The following is a 13,075-nucleotide window of genomic DNA, read 5'->3' as shown; positions in this document are numbered from 1 at the left end:
CGACATTTCATGGGTGTCCATCTGCAAGAGCAGTACCGCTCACGGCCATACCACCCTGAAAAGGCCCGATCTCGTCCGATCTCGGCAGCCAAGCATGGTTCGGCCTGTTTAGTACCTGATTGGGAGACTGCTTGGGAATACTAGGTGCTGTGAGCATCATACCCCGCATCTTTTTCGACATTTCATGGGTGTCCATCTGCAGGAGCAGTACCGCTCATGTCCATACCACCCTGAAAAGGCCCGATCTCGTCTGATCTCGAAAGCCAAGCATGGTTCGGCCTGGTTAGTACCTGATTGGGAGACCGCTTGGGAATACCAGGTGCTGTGAGCATCATGCCCCGCATCTTTTTCGACATTTCATGGGTGTCCATCTGCAAGAGCAGTTCCGCCCATGGCCATACCACCCTGAAAAGGCCCAATCTCGTCCGATCTCGGCAGCCAAGCATGGTTCGGCCTGGTTAGTACCTGATTGGGACACCGCTTGGGAATACCAGGTGCTGTGAGCATCATACCCCGCATCTTTTTCGACATTTCATGGGTGTCCATCTGCAAGAGCAGTACCGCTCACGGCCATACCACCCTGAAAAGGCCCGATCTCGTCCGATCTCGGAAGCCAAGCATGGTTCGGCCTGTTTAGTACCTGATTGGGAGACCGCTTGGGAATACCAGGTGCTGTGTGCGTCATACCCCGCATCTTTTTCGACATTTCATGGGTGTCCATCTGCAAGAGCAGTATCGTTCACGGCCATACCACCCTGAAAAGGCCCGATCTCGTCCGATTTCGGCAGCCAAGCATTGTTCGGCCTGGTTAGTACCTGATTGGGAGACCGCTTGGGAATACCAGGTGCTGTGAGCGTCATACCCCGCATCTTTTTCGACATTTCATGGGTGTCCATCTGCAAGAGCAGTACCGGTCATGTCCATACCACCCTGAAAAGGCCCGATCTCGTCTGATCTCGAAAGCCAAGCATGGTTCGGCCTGGTTAGTACCTGATTGGGAGACCGCTTGGGAATACCAGGTGCTGTGAGCATCATGCCCCGCATCTTTTTCGACATTTCATGGGTGTCCATCTGCAAGAGCAGTTCCGCCCATGGCCATACCACCCTGAAAAGGCCCAATCTCGTCCGATCTCGGCAGCCAAGCATGGTTCGGCCTGGTTAGTACCTGATTGGGACACCGCTTGGGAATACCAGGTGCTGTGAGCATCATACCCCGCATCTTTTTCGACATTTCATGGGTGTCCATCTGCAAAAGCAGTACCGCTCACGGCCATACCACCCTGAAAAGGCCCGATCTCGTCCGATCTCGGAAGCCAAGCATGGTTCGGCCTGTTTAGTACCTGATTGGGAGACCGCTTGGGAATACCAGGTGCTGTGAGCATCATACCCCGCATCTTTTTCGACATTTCATGGGTGTCCATCTGCAAGAGCAGTACCGCTCACGGCCATACCACCCTGAAAAGGCCCGATCTCGTCCGATCTCGGAAGCCAAGCATGGTTCGGCCTGTTTAGTACCTGATTGGGAGACCGCTTGGGAATACCAAGTGCTGTGAGCATCATACCCCGCATCTTTTTCGACATTTCATGGGTGTCCATCTGCAAAAGCAGTACCGCTCACGGCCATACCACCCTGAAAAGGCCCGATCTCGTCCGATCTCGGAAGCCAAGCATGGTTCGGCCTGGTTAGTACCTGATTGGGAGACCGCTTGGGAATACCAGGTGCTGTGAGCATCATACCCCGCATCTTTTTCGACATTTCATGGGTGTCCATCTGCTAGTGCAGTACCGCCCACGGCCATACCACCCCGAAAAGGCCCGATCTCGTCCGATCTCGGAAGCCAAGCATGGTTCGGCCTGGTTAGTACCTGATTGGGAGACTGCTTGGGAATACCAGGTGCTGTGAGCATCATACCCCGCATCTTTTTCGACATTTCATGGGTGTCCATCTGCATGAGCAGTACCGCTCACGGCCATACCACCCTGAAAAGGCCCGATCTCGCCCGATCTCGGAAGCCAAGCATGGTTCGGCCTGGTTAGTACCTGATTGGGAGACCGCTTGGGAATACCAAGTGCTGTGAGCATCATACCCCGTATCTTTTTCGACATTTCATGGGTGTCCATCTGCAAAAGCAGTACCGCTCACGGCCATACCACCCTGAAAAGGCCCGATCTCGTCCGATCTCGGAAGCCAAGCATGGTTCGGCCTGGTTAGTACCTGATTGGGAGACCGCTTGGGAATACCAGGTGCTGTGAGCATCATACCCCGCATCTTTTTCGACATTTCATGGGTGTCCATCTGCTAGTGCAGTACCGCTCACGGCCATACCACCCTGAAAAGGCCCGATCTCGTCCGATCTCGGCAGCCAAGCATGGTTCGGCCTGTTTAGTACCTGATTGGGAGACCGCTTGGGAATACCAGGTGCTGTGAGCATCATACCCCGCATCTTTTTCGACATTTCATGGGTGTCCATCTGCTAGTGCAGTACCGCTCACGGCCATACCACCCTGAAAAGGCCCGATCTCGTCCGATCTCGGAAGCCAAGCATGGTTCAGCCTGGTTAGTACCTGATTGGGAGACCGCTTGGAAATACCTGGTGCTGTGAGCATCATACCCCGCATCTTTTTCGACATTTCATGGGTGTCCATCTGCTAGTGCAGTACCGCTCACGGCCATACCACCCTGAAAAGGCCCGATCTCGTCCGGTCTCGTCCGATCTCGGAAGCCAAGCATGGTTCGGCCTCGTTAGTATCTGATTGGGAGACCGCTTGGGAGTACCAGGTGCTGTGAGAACCATGCCCCGCATCTTTTTCGACCTTTCATGGGTGTCCATCTGTAAGAGCAGTACCGCTCAAGGCCATACCACCCTGAAAAGGCCCGATCTCGTCTGATCTCGGAAGCCAAGCATGGTTCGGCCTGTTTAGTACCTGATTGGGAGACCGCTTGGGAATACCAAGTGCTGTGAGCACCAGGTGCTGTGTGTGAAAATGTCTTTTTCGACATTTCATGGGTGTCCATCTGCATGAGCAGTACCGCTCACGGCCATACCACCCTGAAAAGGCCCGATCTCGCCCGATCTCGGAAGCCAAGCATGGTTCGGCCTGGTTAGTACCTGATTGGGAGACCGCTTGGGAATACCAAGTGCTGTGAGCATCATACCCCGCATCTTTTTCGACATTTCATGGGTGTCCATCTGCAAGAGCAGTACCGCTCTCGGCCATACCACCCTGAAAAGGCCCGATCTCGTCCAATCTCGAAAGCCAAGCATAGTTCGGCCTGGTTAGTACCTGATTGGGAGACCGCTTGGGAATACCAGGTGCTGTGAGCATCATACCCCGCATCTTTTTCGACATTTCATGGGTGTCCATCTGCAAGAGCAGTACCGCTCACGGCCATACCACCCTGAAAAGGCCCGATCTCGTCCGATCTCGGCAGCCAAGCATGGTTTGGCCTGTTTAGTACCTGATTGGGAGACTGCTTGGGAATACTAGGTGCTGTGAGCATCATACCCCGCATCTTTTTCGACATTTCATGGGTGTCCATCTGCAGGAGCAGTACCGCTCATGTCCATACCACCCTGAAAAGGCCCGATCTCGTCTGATCTCGAAAGCCAAGCATGGTTTGGCCTGGTTAGTACCTGATTGGGAGACCGCTTGGGAATACCAGGTGCTGTGAGCATCATGCCCCGCATCTTTTTCGACATTTCATGGGTGTCCATCTGCAAGAGCAGTTCCGCCCATGGCCATACCACCCTGAAAAGGCCCAATCTCGTCCGATCTCGGCAGCCAAGCATGGTTCGGCCTGGTTAGTACCTGATTGGGACACCGCTTGGGAATACCAGGTGCTGTGAGCATCATACCCCGCATCTTTTTCGACATTTCATGGGTGTCCATCTGCAAGAGCAGTACCGCTCACGGCCATACCACCCTGAAAAGGCCCGATCTCGTCCGATCTCGGAAGCCAAGCATGGTTCGGCCTGTTTAGTACCTGATTGGGAGACCGCTTGGGAATACCAGGTGCTGTGAGCATCATACCCCGCATCTTTTTCGACATTTCATGGGTGTCCATCTGCAAGAGCAGTACCGCTCACGGCCATACCACCCTGAAAAGGCCCGATCTCGTCCGATCTCGGAAGCCAAGCATGGTTCGGCCTGTTTAGTACCTGATTGGGAGACCGCTTGGGAATACCAAGTGCTGTGAGCATCATACCCCGCATCTTTTTCGACATTTCATGGGTGTCCATCTGCAAAAGCAGTACCGCTCACGGCCATACCACCCTGAAAAGGCCCGATCTCGTCCGATCTCGGAAGCCAAGCATGGTTCGGCCTGGTTAGTACCTGATTGGGAGACCGCTTGGGAATACCAGGTGCTGTGAGCATCATACCCCGCATCTTTTTCGACATTTCATGGGTGTCCATCTGCTAGTGCAGTACCGCCCACGGCCATACCACCCCGAAAAGGCCCGATCTCGTCCGATCTCGGAAGCCAAGCATGGTTCGGCCTGGTTAGTACCTGATTGGGAGACTGCTTGGGAATACCAGGTGCTGTGAGCATCATACCCCGCATCTTTTTCGACATTTCATGGGTGTCCATCTGCATGAGCAGTACCGCTCAGGGCCATACCACCCTGAAAAGGCCCGATCTCGCCCGATCTCGGAAGCCAAGCATGGTTCGGCCTGGTTAGTACCTGATTGGGAGACCGCTTGGGAATACCAAGTGCTGTGAGCATCATACCCCGTATCTTTTTCGACATTTCATGGGTGTCCATCTGCAAAAGCAGTACCGCTCACGGCCATACCACCCTGAAAAGGCCCGATCTCGTCCGATCTCAGAAGCCAAGCATGGTTCGGCCTGGTTAGTACCTGATTGGGAGACCGCTTGGGAATACCAGGTGCTGTGAGCATCATACCCCGCATCTTTTTCGACATTTCATGGGTGTCCATCTGCTAGTGCAGTACCGCCCACGGCCATACCACCCCGAAAAGGCCCGATCTCGTCCGATCTCGGAAGCCAAGCATGGTTCGGCCTGGTTAGTACCTGATTGGGAGACTGCTTGGGAATACCAGGTGCTGTGAGCATCATACCCCGCATCTTTTTCGACATTTCATGGGTGTCCATCTGCATGAGCAGTACCGCTCACGGCCATACCACCCTGAAAAGGCCCGATCTCGCCCGATCTCGGAAGCCAAGCATGGTTCGGCCTGGTTAGTACCTGATTGGGAGACCGCTTGGGAATACCAGGTGCTATGAGCATCATACCCCGCATCTTTTTCGACATTTCATGGGTGTCCATCTGCTGGTGCAGTACCGCTCACGGCCATACCACCCTGAAAAGGCCCGATCTCGTCCGATCTCGGAAGTCAAGCATGGTTCGGCCTGGTTAGTACCTGGTTGGGAGACCGCTTGGGAATACCAGGTGCTGTGAGCATCATACCCCGCATCTTTTTCGACATTTCATGGGTGTCCATCTGCTAGTGCAGTACCGCTCACGGCCATACCACCCTGAAAAGGCCCGATCTCGTCCGATCTCGGCAGCCAAGCATGGTTCGGCCTGTTTAGTACCTGATTGGGAGACCGCTTGGGAATACCAGGTGCTGTGAGCATCATACCCCGCATCTTTTTCGACATTTCATGGGTGTCCATCTGCTAGTGCAGTACCGCTCACGGCCATACCACCCTGAAAAGGCCCGATCTCGTCCGATCTCAGAAGCCAAGCATGGTTCAGCCTGGTTAGTACCTGATTGGGAGACCGCTTGGAAATACCTGGTGCTGTGAGCATCATACCCCGCATCTTTTTCGACATTTCATGGGTGTCCATCTGCTAGTGCAGTATCGCTCACGGCCATACCACCCTGAAAAGGCCCGATCTCGTCGGATCTCGGCAGCCAAGCATGGTTCGGCCTGTTTAGTACCTGATTGGGAGACCGCTTCGGAATACCAGGTGCTGTGAGCATCATACCCCGCATCTTTTTCGACATTTCATGGGTGTCCATCTGCTAGTGCAGTACCGCTCACGGCCATACCACCCTGAAAAGGCCCGATCTCGTCCGATCTCGGAAGCCAAGCATGGTTCGGCCTGGTTAGTACCTGATTGGGAGACCGCTTGGGAATACCAGGTGCTGTGAGCATCATACCCCGCATCTTTTTCGACATTTCATGGGTGTCCATCTGCAAGAGCAGTACCGCTCACGGCCATACCACCCTGAAAAGGCCCGATCTCTCCCGATCTCTTCCGACCTCGGCAGCCAAGCATGGTTCAGCCTGGTTAGCACCTGATTGGGAGACCGCTTGGGAATACCAGGTGCTGTGGGCATCATACCCCGTATCTTTTTCGACATTTCATGGGTGTCCATCTGCAAGACCAGTACCGTTCACGGCCATACCACCCTGAAAAGGCCCGATCTCGTCCGATCTTGTCCGATCTCGGCAGCCAAGCATGGTTCGGCCTGGTTAGTACCTGATTGGGAGACCGCTTGGGAATACCAGGTGCTGTGAGCATCATACCCCGCATCATTTTCGACATTTCATGGGTGTCCATCTGCAAGAGCAGTACCGCTCACGGCCATACCACCCTGAAAAGGCCCGATCTCGCCCGATCTCGTCCGAACTCGGCAGCCAAGCATGGTTCGGCCTGGTTAGTACCTGATTGGGAGACCGCTTGGGAATACCAGGTGCTGTGAGCATCATACCCTGCATCTTTTTCGACATTTCATGGGTGTCCATCTGCAAGAGCAGTACCGCTCACGGCCATACCACCCTGAAAAGGCCCGATCTCGCCCGATCTCGTCCGATCTCGGCAGCCAAGCATGGTTCGGCCTGGTTAGTACCTGATTGGGAGACCGGTTGGGAATACCAGGTGCTGTAAGCATCATACCCCGCACCTTTTTCGACATTTCATGGGTGTCCATCTGCAAGAGCAGTACCGCTCACGGCCATACCACCCTGATAAGGCCCGATCTCGCCCGATCTCGTCCGATCTCGGCAGCCAAGCAGGGTTCAGCCTGTTTAGTACCTGATTGGGAGACCGCTTGGGAATACCAGGTGCTGTGAGCATCTTGCCCCGCATCTTTTTCGACATTTCATGGGTGTCCATCTGCAAGAGTAGTACCGCTCACGGCCATACCACCCTGAAAAGGCCCGATCTCGTTCGATCCCAGAAGCCAAGCATGGTTCGGCCTGGTTAGTACCTGATTGGGAGACCGCTTGGGAATACCAGGTACTGTAAGCATCACACCCCGCATCTTTTTCGACATTTCATGGGTGTCCATCTGCTAGTGCAGTACCGCTCACGGCCATACCACCCCGAAAAGGCCCGATCTCGTCCGATCTCGGAAGCCAAGCATGGTTCGGCCTGGTTAGTACCCGATTGGGAGACCGCATGGGAATACCAGATGCTGTGAGCATCATACCCCGCATCTTTTTCGACATTTCATGGGTGTCCATCTGCAAGAGCAGTACCGCTCACGGCCATACCACCCTGAAAAGGCCCGATCTCCACCGATCTTGGAAGCCAAGCATGGTTCGGCCTGGTTAGTACCTGATTGGGAGACCGCTTGGGAATACCAGGTGCTGTGAGCATCATACCCAGCATCTTTTTCGACATTTCATGGGTGTCCATCTGCTGGTGCAGTACCGCTCACGGCCATACCACCCTGAAAAGGCCCGATCTCGTCTGATCTCGGAAGCCAAGCAGGGTTCGGCCTGGTTAGTACCTGATTGGGAGACCGCTTGGGAATACCAGATGCTGTGAGCATCATACCCCGCACCTTTTTCGACATTTCATGGGTGTCCATCTGCTAGTGCAGTACCCCTCCCGGCCATACCACCCTGAAAAGGCCCAATCTCGTCCGATCTCGGAAGCCAAGCATGGTTCGGCCTGGTTAGTACCTGATTGGGAGACCGCTTGGGAATACCAGGTGCTGTGAGCATCATACCCCGCATCTTTTTCGACATTTCATGGGTGTCCATCTGCAAGAGCAGTACCGCTCACGGCCATACCACCCTGAAAAGGCCCGATCTCGCCCGATCTCGTCCGATCTCGGAAGCCAAGCATGGTTCAGCCTGGTTAGTACCTGATTGGGAGACCGCTTGGAAATACCTGGTGCTGTGAGCATCATACCCCGCATCTTTTTCGACATTTCATGGGTGTCCATCTGCTAGTGCAGTACCGCTCATGGCCATACCACCCTGAAAAGGCCCGATCTCGTCCGGTCTCGTCCGATCTCGGAAGCCAAGCATGGTTCGGCCTCGTTAGTATCTGATTGGGAGACCGCTTGGGAGTACCAGGTGCTGTGAGAACCATGCCCCGCATCTTTTTCGACCTTTCATGGGTGTCCATCTGTAAGAGCAGTACCGCTCAAGGCCATACCACCCTGAAAAGGCCCGATCTCGTCCGATCTCGGAAGCCAAGCATGGTTCGGCCTGTTTAGTACCTGATTGGGAGACCGCTTGGGAATACCAAGTGCTGTGAGCACCAGGTGCTGTGTGTGAAAATGTCTTTTTCGACATTTCATGGGTGTCCATCTGCATGAGCAGTACCGCTCACGGCCATACCACCCTGAAAAGGCCCGATCTCGCCCGATCTCGGAAGCCAAGCATGGTTCGGCCTGGTTAGTACCTGATTGGGAGACCGCTTGGGAATACCAAGTGCTGTGAGCATCATACCCCGCATCTTTTTCGACATTTCATGGGTGTCCATCTGCAAGAGCAGTACCGCTCTCGGCCATACCACCCTGAAAAGGCCCGATCTCGTCCAATCTCGAAAGCCAAGCATAGTTCGGCCTGGTTAGTACCTGATTGGGAGACCGCTTGGGAATACCAGGTGCTGTGAGCATCATACCCCGCATCTTTTTCGACATTTCATGGGTGTCCATCTGCAAGAGCAGTACCGCTCACGGCCATACCACCCTGAAAAGGCCCGATCTCGTCCGATCTCGGCAGCCAAGCATGGTTCGGCCTGTTTAGTACCTGATTGGGAGACTGCTTGGGAATACTAGGTGCTGTGAGCATCATACCCCGCATCTTTTTCGACATTTCATGGGTGTCCATCTGCAGGAGCAGTACCGCTCATGTCCATACCACCCTGAAAAGGCCCGATCTCGTCTGATCTCGAAAGCCAAGCATGGTTCGGCCTGGTTAGTACCTGATTGGGAGACCGCTTGGGAATACCAGGTGCTGTGAGCATCATGCCCCGCATCTTTTTCGACATTTCATGGGTGTCCATCTGCAAGAGCAGTTCCGCCCATGGCCATACCACCCTGAAAAGGCCCAATCTCGTCCGATCTCGGCAGCCAAGCATGGTTCGGCCTGGTTAGTACCTGATTGGGACACCGCTTGGGAATACCAGGTGCTGTGAGCATCATACCCCGCATCTTTTTCGACATTTCATGGGTGTCCATCTGCAAGAGCAGTACCGCTCACGGCCATACCACCCTGAAAAGGCCCGATCTCGTCCGATCTCGGAAGCCAAGCATGGTTCGGCCTGTTTAGTACCTGATTGGGAGACCGCTTGGGAATACCAGGTGCTGTGAGCATCATACCCCGCATCTTTTTCGACATTTCATGGGTGTCCATCTGCAAGAGCAGTACCGCTCACGGCCATACCACCCTGAAAAGGCCCGATCTCGTCCGATCTCGGAAGCCAAGCATGGTTCGGCCTGTTTAGTACCTGATTGGGAGACCGCTTGGGAATACCAAGTGCTGTGAGCATCATACCCCGCATCTTTTTCGACATTTCATGGGTGTCCATCTGCAAAAGCAGTACCGCTCACGGCCATACCACCCTGAAAAGGCCCGATCTCGTCCGATCTCGGAAGCCAAGCATGGTTCGGCCTGGTTAGTACCTGATTGGGAGACCGCTTGGGAATACCAGGTGCTGTGAGCATCATACCCCGCATCTTTTTCGACATTTCATGGGTGTCCATCTGCTAGTGCAGTACCGCCCACGGCCATACCACCCCGAAAAGGCCCGATCTCGTCCGATCTCGGAAGCCAAGCATGGTTCGGCCTGGTTAGTACCTGATTGGGAGACTGCTTGGGAATACCAGGTGCTGTGAGCATCATACCCCGCATCTTTTTCGACATTTCATGGGTGTCCATCTGCATGAGCAGTACCGCTCACGGCCATACCACCCTGAAAAGGCCCGATCTCGCCCGATCTCGGAAGCCAAGCATGGTTCGGCCTGGTTAGTACCTGATTGGGAGACCGCTTGGGAATACCAAGTGCTGTGAGCATCATACCCCGTATCTTTTTCGACATTTCATGGGTGTCCATCTGCAAAAGCAATACCGCTCACGGCCATACCACCCTGAAAAGGCCCGATCTCGTCCGATCTCGGAAGCCAAGCATGGTTCGGCCTGGTTAGTACCTGATTGGGAGACCGCTTGGGAATACCAGGTGCTGTGAGCATCATACCCCGCATCTTTTTCGACATTTCATGGGTGTCCATCTGCTAGTGCAGTACCGCCCACGGCCATACCACCCCGAAAAGGCCCGATCTCGTCCGATCTCGGAAGCCAAGCATGGTTCGGCCTGGTTAGTACCTGATTGGGAGACTGCTTGGGAATACCAGGTGCTGTGAGCATCATACCCCGCATCTTTTTCGACATTTCATGGGTGTCCATCTGCATGAGCAGTACCGCTCACGGCCATACCACCCTGAAAAGGCCCGATCTCGCCCGATCTCGGAAGCCAAGCATGGTTCGGCCTGGTTAGTACCTGATTGGGAGACCGCTTGGGAATACCAGGTGCTGTGAGCATCATACCCCGCATCTTTTTCGACATTTCATGGGTGTCCATCTGCTGGTGCAGTACCGCTCACGGCCATACCACCCTGAAAAGGCCCGATCTCGTCCGATCTCGGAAGTCAAGCATGGTTCGGCCTGGTTAGTACCTGGTTGGGAGACCGCTTGGGAATACCAGGTGCTGTGAGCATCATACCCCGCATCTTTTTCGACATTTCATGGGTGTCCATCTGCTAGTGCAGTACCGCTCACGGCCATACCACCCTGAAAAGGCCCGATCTCGTCCGATCTCGGCAGCCAAGCATGGTTCGGCCTGTTTAGTACCTGATTGGGAGACCGCTTGGGAATACCAGGTGCTGTGAGCATCATACCCCGCATCTTTTTCGACATTTCATGGGTGTCCATCTGCTAGTGCAGTACCGCTCACGGCCATACCACCCTGAAAAGGCCCGATCTCGTCCGATCTCAGAAGCCAAGCATGGTTCAGCCTGGTTAGTACCTGATTGGGAGACCGCTTGGAAATACCTGGTGCTGTGAGCATCATACCCCGCATCTTTTTCGACATTTCATGGGTGTCCATCTGCTAGTGCAGTATCGCTCACGGCCATACCACCCTGAAAAGGCCCGATCTCGTCGGATCTCGGCAGCCAAGCATGGTTCGGCCTGTTTAGTACCTGATTGGGAGACCGCTTCGGAATACCAGGTGCTGTGAGCATCATACCCCGCATCTTTTTCGACATTTCATGGGTGTCCATCTGCATGAGCAGTACCGCTCACGGCCATACCACCCTGAAAAGGCCCGATCTCGGAAGCCAAGCATGGTTCGGCCTGGTTAGTACCTGATTGGGAGACCGCTTGGGAATACCAGGTGCTGTGAGCATCATACCCCGCATCATTTTCGACATTTCATGGGTGTCCATCTGCAAGAGCAGTACCGCTCACGGCCATACCACCCTGAAAAGGCCCGATCTCGCCCGATCTCGTCCGAACTCGGCAGCCAAGCATGGTTCGGCCTGGTTAGTACCTGATTGGGAGACCGCTTGGGAATACCAGGTGCTGTGAGCATCATACCCTGCATCTTTTTCGACATTTCATGGGTGTCCATCTGCAAGAGCAGTACCGCTCACGGCCATACCACCCTGAAAAGGCCCGATCTCGCCCGATCTCGTCCGATCTCGGCAGCCAAGCATGGTTCGGCCTGGTTAGTACCTGATTGGGAGACCGGTTGGGAATACCAGGTGCTGTAAGCATCATACCCCGCACCTTTTTCGACATTTCATGGGTGTCCATCTGCAAGAGCAGTACCGCTCACGGCCATACCACCCTGATAAGGCCCGATCTCGCCCGATCTCGTCCGATCTCGGCAGCCAAGCAGGGTTCAGCCTGTTTAGTACCTGATTGGGAGACCGCTTGGGAATACCAGGTGCTGTGAGCATCTTGCCCCGCATCTTTTTCGACATTTCATGGGTGTCCATCTGCAAGAGTAGTACCGCTCACGGCCATACCACCCTGAAAAGGCCCGATCTCGTTCGATCCCAGAAGCCAAGCATGGTTCGGCCTGGTTAGTACCTGATTGGGAGACCGCTTGGGAATACCAGGTACTGTAAGCATCACACCCCGCATCTTTTTCGACATTTCATGGGTGTCCATCTGCTAGTGCAGTACCGCTCACGGCCATACCACCCCGAAAAGGCCCGATCTCGTCCGATCTCGGAAGCCAAGCATGGTTCGGCCTGGTTAGTACCCGATTGGGAGACCGCATGGGAATACCAGATGCTGTGAGCATCATACCCCGCATCTTTTTCGACATTTCATGGGTGTCCATCTGCAAGAGCAGTACCGCTCACGGCCATACCACCCTGAAAAGGCCCGATCTCCTCCGATCTTGGAAGCCAAGCATGGTTCGGCCTGGTTAGTACCTGATTGGGAGACCGCTTGGGAATACCAGGTGCTGTGAGCATCATACCCAGCATCTTTTTCGACATTTCATGGGTGTCCATCTGCTGGTGCAGTACCGCTCACGGCCATACCACCCTGAAAAGGCCCGATCTCGTCTGATCTCGGAAGCCAAGCATGGTTCGGCCTGGTTAGTACCTGATTGGGAGACCGCTTGGGAATACCAGATGCTGTGAGCATCATACCCCGCACCTTTTTCGACATTTCATGGGTGTCCATCTGCTAGTGCAGTACCCCTCCCGGCCATACCACCCTGAAAAGGCCCAATCTCGTCCGATCTCGGAAGCCAAGCATGGTTCGGCCTGGTTAGTACCTGATTGGGAGACCCCTTGGGAATACCAGGTGCTGTGAGCATCATACCCCGCATCTTTTTCGACA

General features: G+C 54.5%; 2 non-coding genes and 69 pseudogenes across 2 annotated transcripts; all 71 read left to right on the top strand.

Moving 5' to 3' along the window:
• Positions 1 to 37: 37 nt before the first annotated feature.
• LOC144182176 (5S ribosomal RNA) lies at positions 38 to 156 on the top strand (annotated as a pseudogene).
• A 56-nt stretch (positions 157 to 212) lies between these two features.
• On the top strand, positions 213 to 331 carry LOC144182142 (5S ribosomal RNA; annotated as a pseudogene).
• Positions 332 to 387: 56 nt separating this feature from the next.
• On the top strand, positions 388 to 506 carry LOC144185106 (5S ribosomal RNA; annotated as a pseudogene).
• Positions 507 to 562: 56 nt separating this feature from the next.
• Positions 563 to 681, top strand: LOC144190091 (5S ribosomal RNA; annotated as a pseudogene).
• Positions 682 to 737: 56 nt separating this feature from the next.
• On the top strand, positions 738 to 856 carry LOC144183514 (5S ribosomal RNA; annotated as a pseudogene).
• Positions 857 to 912: 56 nt separating this feature from the next.
• LOC144184458 (5S ribosomal RNA) lies at positions 913 to 1,031 on the top strand (annotated as a pseudogene).
• Positions 1,032 to 1,087: 56 nt separating this feature from the next.
• LOC144185105 (5S ribosomal RNA) lies at positions 1,088 to 1,206 on the top strand (annotated as a pseudogene).
• Positions 1,207 to 1,262: 56 nt separating this feature from the next.
• Positions 1,263 to 1,381, top strand: LOC144187610 (5S ribosomal RNA; annotated as a pseudogene).
• A 56-nt stretch (positions 1,382 to 1,437) lies between these two features.
• Positions 1,438 to 1,556, top strand: LOC144190597 (5S ribosomal RNA; annotated as a pseudogene).
• A 56-nt stretch (positions 1,557 to 1,612) lies between these two features.
• Positions 1,613 to 1,731, top strand: LOC144190717 (5S ribosomal RNA; annotated as a pseudogene).
• A 56-nt stretch (positions 1,732 to 1,787) lies between these two features.
• LOC144182194 (5S ribosomal RNA) lies at positions 1,788 to 1,906 on the top strand (annotated as a pseudogene).
• A 56-nt stretch (positions 1,907 to 1,962) lies between these two features.
• LOC144191518 (5S ribosomal RNA) lies at positions 1,963 to 2,081 on the top strand (annotated as a pseudogene).
• Positions 2,082 to 2,137: 56 nt separating this feature from the next.
• Positions 2,138 to 2,256, top strand: LOC144190705 (5S ribosomal RNA; annotated as a pseudogene).
• A 56-nt stretch (positions 2,257 to 2,312) lies between these two features.
• LOC144188801 (5S ribosomal RNA) lies at positions 2,313 to 2,431 on the top strand (annotated as a pseudogene).
• A 56-nt stretch (positions 2,432 to 2,487) lies between these two features.
• On the top strand, positions 2,488 to 2,606 carry LOC144191818 (5S ribosomal RNA; annotated as a pseudogene).
• Positions 2,607 to 2,847: 241 nt separating this feature from the next.
• Positions 2,848 to 2,966, top strand: LOC144184374 (5S ribosomal RNA; annotated as a pseudogene).
• A 66-nt stretch (positions 2,967 to 3,032) lies between these two features.
• On the top strand, positions 3,033 to 3,151 carry LOC144191517 (5S ribosomal RNA; annotated as a pseudogene).
• A 56-nt stretch (positions 3,152 to 3,207) lies between these two features.
• Positions 3,208 to 3,326, top strand: LOC144185400 (5S ribosomal RNA; annotated as a pseudogene).
• A 56-nt stretch (positions 3,327 to 3,382) lies between these two features.
• Positions 3,383 to 3,501, top strand: LOC144191860 (5S ribosomal RNA; annotated as a pseudogene).
• Positions 3,502 to 3,557: 56 nt separating this feature from the next.
• On the top strand, positions 3,558 to 3,676 carry LOC144191825 (5S ribosomal RNA; annotated as a pseudogene).
• Positions 3,677 to 3,732: 56 nt separating this feature from the next.
• Positions 3,733 to 3,851, top strand: LOC144185104 (5S ribosomal RNA; annotated as a pseudogene).
• A 56-nt stretch (positions 3,852 to 3,907) lies between these two features.
• LOC144187609 (5S ribosomal RNA) lies at positions 3,908 to 4,026 on the top strand (annotated as a pseudogene).
• Positions 4,027 to 4,082: 56 nt separating this feature from the next.
• On the top strand, positions 4,083 to 4,201 carry LOC144190596 (5S ribosomal RNA; annotated as a pseudogene).
• Positions 4,202 to 4,257: 56 nt separating this feature from the next.
• LOC144190693 (5S ribosomal RNA) lies at positions 4,258 to 4,376 on the top strand (annotated as a pseudogene).
• Positions 4,377 to 4,432: 56 nt separating this feature from the next.
• LOC144182192 (5S ribosomal RNA) lies at positions 4,433 to 4,551 on the top strand (annotated as a pseudogene).
• A 56-nt stretch (positions 4,552 to 4,607) lies between these two features.
• On the top strand, positions 4,608 to 4,726 carry LOC144183409 (5S ribosomal RNA; annotated as a pseudogene).
• A 56-nt stretch (positions 4,727 to 4,782) lies between these two features.
• LOC144189106 (5S ribosomal RNA) lies at positions 4,783 to 4,901 on the top strand (annotated as a pseudogene).
• A 56-nt stretch (positions 4,902 to 4,957) lies between these two features.
• LOC144182191 (5S ribosomal RNA) lies at positions 4,958 to 5,076 on the top strand (annotated as a pseudogene).
• A 56-nt stretch (positions 5,077 to 5,132) lies between these two features.
• LOC144191169 (5S ribosomal RNA) lies at positions 5,133 to 5,251 on the top strand (annotated as a pseudogene).
• Positions 5,252 to 5,307: 56 nt separating this feature from the next.
• LOC144187421 (5S ribosomal RNA) lies at positions 5,308 to 5,426 on the top strand. The gene has a single exon (XR_013324859.1). It is a non-coding gene; the product is annotated as a 5S ribosomal RNA (ribosomal RNA).
• Positions 5,427 to 5,482: 56 nt separating this feature from the next.
• Positions 5,483 to 5,601, top strand: LOC144188800 (5S ribosomal RNA; annotated as a pseudogene).
• Positions 5,602 to 5,657: 56 nt separating this feature from the next.
• LOC144184449 (5S ribosomal RNA) lies at positions 5,658 to 5,776 on the top strand (annotated as a pseudogene).
• Positions 5,777 to 5,832: 56 nt separating this feature from the next.
• Positions 5,833 to 5,951, top strand: LOC144182116 (5S ribosomal RNA; annotated as a pseudogene).
• A 56-nt stretch (positions 5,952 to 6,007) lies between these two features.
• On the top strand, positions 6,008 to 6,126 carry LOC144190682 (5S ribosomal RNA; annotated as a pseudogene).
• Positions 6,127 to 6,367: 241 nt separating this feature from the next.
• On the top strand, positions 6,368 to 6,496 carry LOC144184439 (5S ribosomal RNA; annotated as a pseudogene).
• Positions 6,497 to 6,552: 56 nt separating this feature from the next.
• LOC144191440 (5S ribosomal RNA) lies at positions 6,553 to 6,681 on the top strand (annotated as a pseudogene).
• A 56-nt stretch (positions 6,682 to 6,737) lies between these two features.
• Positions 6,738 to 6,866, top strand: LOC144185484 (5S ribosomal RNA; annotated as a pseudogene).
• A 56-nt stretch (positions 6,867 to 6,922) lies between these two features.
• LOC144184854 (5S ribosomal RNA) lies at positions 6,923 to 7,051 on the top strand (annotated as a pseudogene).
• Positions 7,052 to 7,107: 56 nt separating this feature from the next.
• LOC144185919 (5S ribosomal RNA) lies at positions 7,108 to 7,226 on the top strand (annotated as a pseudogene).
• Positions 7,227 to 7,282: 56 nt separating this feature from the next.
• Positions 7,283 to 7,401, top strand: LOC144181756 (5S ribosomal RNA; annotated as a pseudogene).
• Positions 7,402 to 7,457: 56 nt separating this feature from the next.
• LOC144181879 (5S ribosomal RNA) lies at positions 7,458 to 7,576 on the top strand (annotated as a pseudogene).
• Positions 7,577 to 7,632: 56 nt separating this feature from the next.
• On the top strand, positions 7,633 to 7,751 carry LOC144187294 (5S ribosomal RNA; annotated as a pseudogene).
• A 56-nt stretch (positions 7,752 to 7,807) lies between these two features.
• Positions 7,808 to 7,926, top strand: LOC144184911 (5S ribosomal RNA; annotated as a pseudogene).
• Positions 7,927 to 7,982: 56 nt separating this feature from the next.
• LOC144186052 (5S ribosomal RNA) lies at positions 7,983 to 8,111 on the top strand (annotated as a pseudogene).
• Positions 8,112 to 8,352: 241 nt separating this feature from the next.
• Positions 8,353 to 8,471, top strand: LOC144183956 (5S ribosomal RNA; annotated as a pseudogene).
• A 66-nt stretch (positions 8,472 to 8,537) lies between these two features.
• Positions 8,538 to 8,656, top strand: LOC144191516 (5S ribosomal RNA; annotated as a pseudogene).
• A 56-nt stretch (positions 8,657 to 8,712) lies between these two features.
• On the top strand, positions 8,713 to 8,831 carry LOC144185399 (5S ribosomal RNA; annotated as a pseudogene).
• A 56-nt stretch (positions 8,832 to 8,887) lies between these two features.
• LOC144182175 (5S ribosomal RNA) lies at positions 8,888 to 9,006 on the top strand (annotated as a pseudogene).
• A 56-nt stretch (positions 9,007 to 9,062) lies between these two features.
• LOC144182141 (5S ribosomal RNA) lies at positions 9,063 to 9,181 on the top strand (annotated as a pseudogene).
• Positions 9,182 to 9,237: 56 nt separating this feature from the next.
• On the top strand, positions 9,238 to 9,356 carry LOC144185103 (5S ribosomal RNA; annotated as a pseudogene).
• A 56-nt stretch (positions 9,357 to 9,412) lies between these two features.
• On the top strand, positions 9,413 to 9,531 carry LOC144187608 (5S ribosomal RNA; annotated as a pseudogene).
• A 56-nt stretch (positions 9,532 to 9,587) lies between these two features.
• On the top strand, positions 9,588 to 9,706 carry LOC144190595 (5S ribosomal RNA; annotated as a pseudogene).
• A 56-nt stretch (positions 9,707 to 9,762) lies between these two features.
• LOC144190671 (5S ribosomal RNA) lies at positions 9,763 to 9,881 on the top strand (annotated as a pseudogene).
• A 56-nt stretch (positions 9,882 to 9,937) lies between these two features.
• On the top strand, positions 9,938 to 10,056 carry LOC144182190 (5S ribosomal RNA; annotated as a pseudogene).
• Positions 10,057 to 10,112: 56 nt separating this feature from the next.
• LOC144191514 (5S ribosomal RNA) lies at positions 10,113 to 10,231 on the top strand (annotated as a pseudogene).
• Positions 10,232 to 10,287: 56 nt separating this feature from the next.
• Positions 10,288 to 10,406, top strand: LOC144190659 (5S ribosomal RNA; annotated as a pseudogene).
• A 56-nt stretch (positions 10,407 to 10,462) lies between these two features.
• On the top strand, positions 10,463 to 10,581 carry LOC144182189 (5S ribosomal RNA; annotated as a pseudogene).
• A 56-nt stretch (positions 10,582 to 10,637) lies between these two features.
• LOC144188481 (5S ribosomal RNA) lies at positions 10,638 to 10,756 on the top strand (annotated as a pseudogene).
• Positions 10,757 to 10,812: 56 nt separating this feature from the next.
• Positions 10,813 to 10,931, top strand: LOC144187410 (5S ribosomal RNA). Its single transcript, XR_013324858.1, has one exon. It is a non-coding gene; the product is annotated as a 5S ribosomal RNA (ribosomal RNA).
• A 56-nt stretch (positions 10,932 to 10,987) lies between these two features.
• LOC144188798 (5S ribosomal RNA) lies at positions 10,988 to 11,106 on the top strand (annotated as a pseudogene).
• A 56-nt stretch (positions 11,107 to 11,162) lies between these two features.
• Positions 11,163 to 11,281, top strand: LOC144184448 (5S ribosomal RNA; annotated as a pseudogene).
• A 56-nt stretch (positions 11,282 to 11,337) lies between these two features.
• LOC144182114 (5S ribosomal RNA) lies at positions 11,338 to 11,456 on the top strand (annotated as a pseudogene).
• A 56-nt stretch (positions 11,457 to 11,512) lies between these two features.
• LOC144186020 (5S ribosomal RNA) lies at positions 11,513 to 11,621 on the top strand (annotated as a pseudogene).
• Positions 11,622 to 11,677: 56 nt separating this feature from the next.
• On the top strand, positions 11,678 to 11,806 carry LOC144191439 (5S ribosomal RNA; annotated as a pseudogene).
• A 56-nt stretch (positions 11,807 to 11,862) lies between these two features.
• On the top strand, positions 11,863 to 11,991 carry LOC144185483 (5S ribosomal RNA; annotated as a pseudogene).
• Positions 11,992 to 12,047: 56 nt separating this feature from the next.
• LOC144184853 (5S ribosomal RNA) lies at positions 12,048 to 12,176 on the top strand (annotated as a pseudogene).
• A 56-nt stretch (positions 12,177 to 12,232) lies between these two features.
• Positions 12,233 to 12,351, top strand: LOC144185918 (5S ribosomal RNA; annotated as a pseudogene).
• A 56-nt stretch (positions 12,352 to 12,407) lies between these two features.
• Positions 12,408 to 12,526, top strand: LOC144181754 (5S ribosomal RNA; annotated as a pseudogene).
• Positions 12,527 to 12,582: 56 nt separating this feature from the next.
• Positions 12,583 to 12,701, top strand: LOC144189818 (5S ribosomal RNA; annotated as a pseudogene).
• Positions 12,702 to 12,757: 56 nt separating this feature from the next.
• On the top strand, positions 12,758 to 12,876 carry LOC144189889 (5S ribosomal RNA; annotated as a pseudogene).
• A 56-nt stretch (positions 12,877 to 12,932) lies between these two features.
• On the top strand, positions 12,933 to 13,051 carry LOC144184936 (5S ribosomal RNA; annotated as a pseudogene).
• Positions 13,052 to 13,075: the final 24 nt, after the last annotated feature.

The sequence above is a fragment of the Stigmatopora nigra genome, unplaced genomic scaffold (genome assembly GCF_051989575.1).
Source record: "Stigmatopora nigra isolate UIUO_SnigA unplaced genomic scaffold, RoL_Snig_1.1 HiC_scaffold_24, whole genome shotgun sequence".
Lineage (NCBI taxonomy): Eukaryota > Metazoa > Chordata > Actinopteri > Syngnathiformes > Syngnathidae > Stigmatopora > Stigmatopora nigra.
The sequence above is the reverse complement of the archived record's forward strand: the minus strand, read 5'-3'. Positions and strand labels throughout refer to the sequence as shown.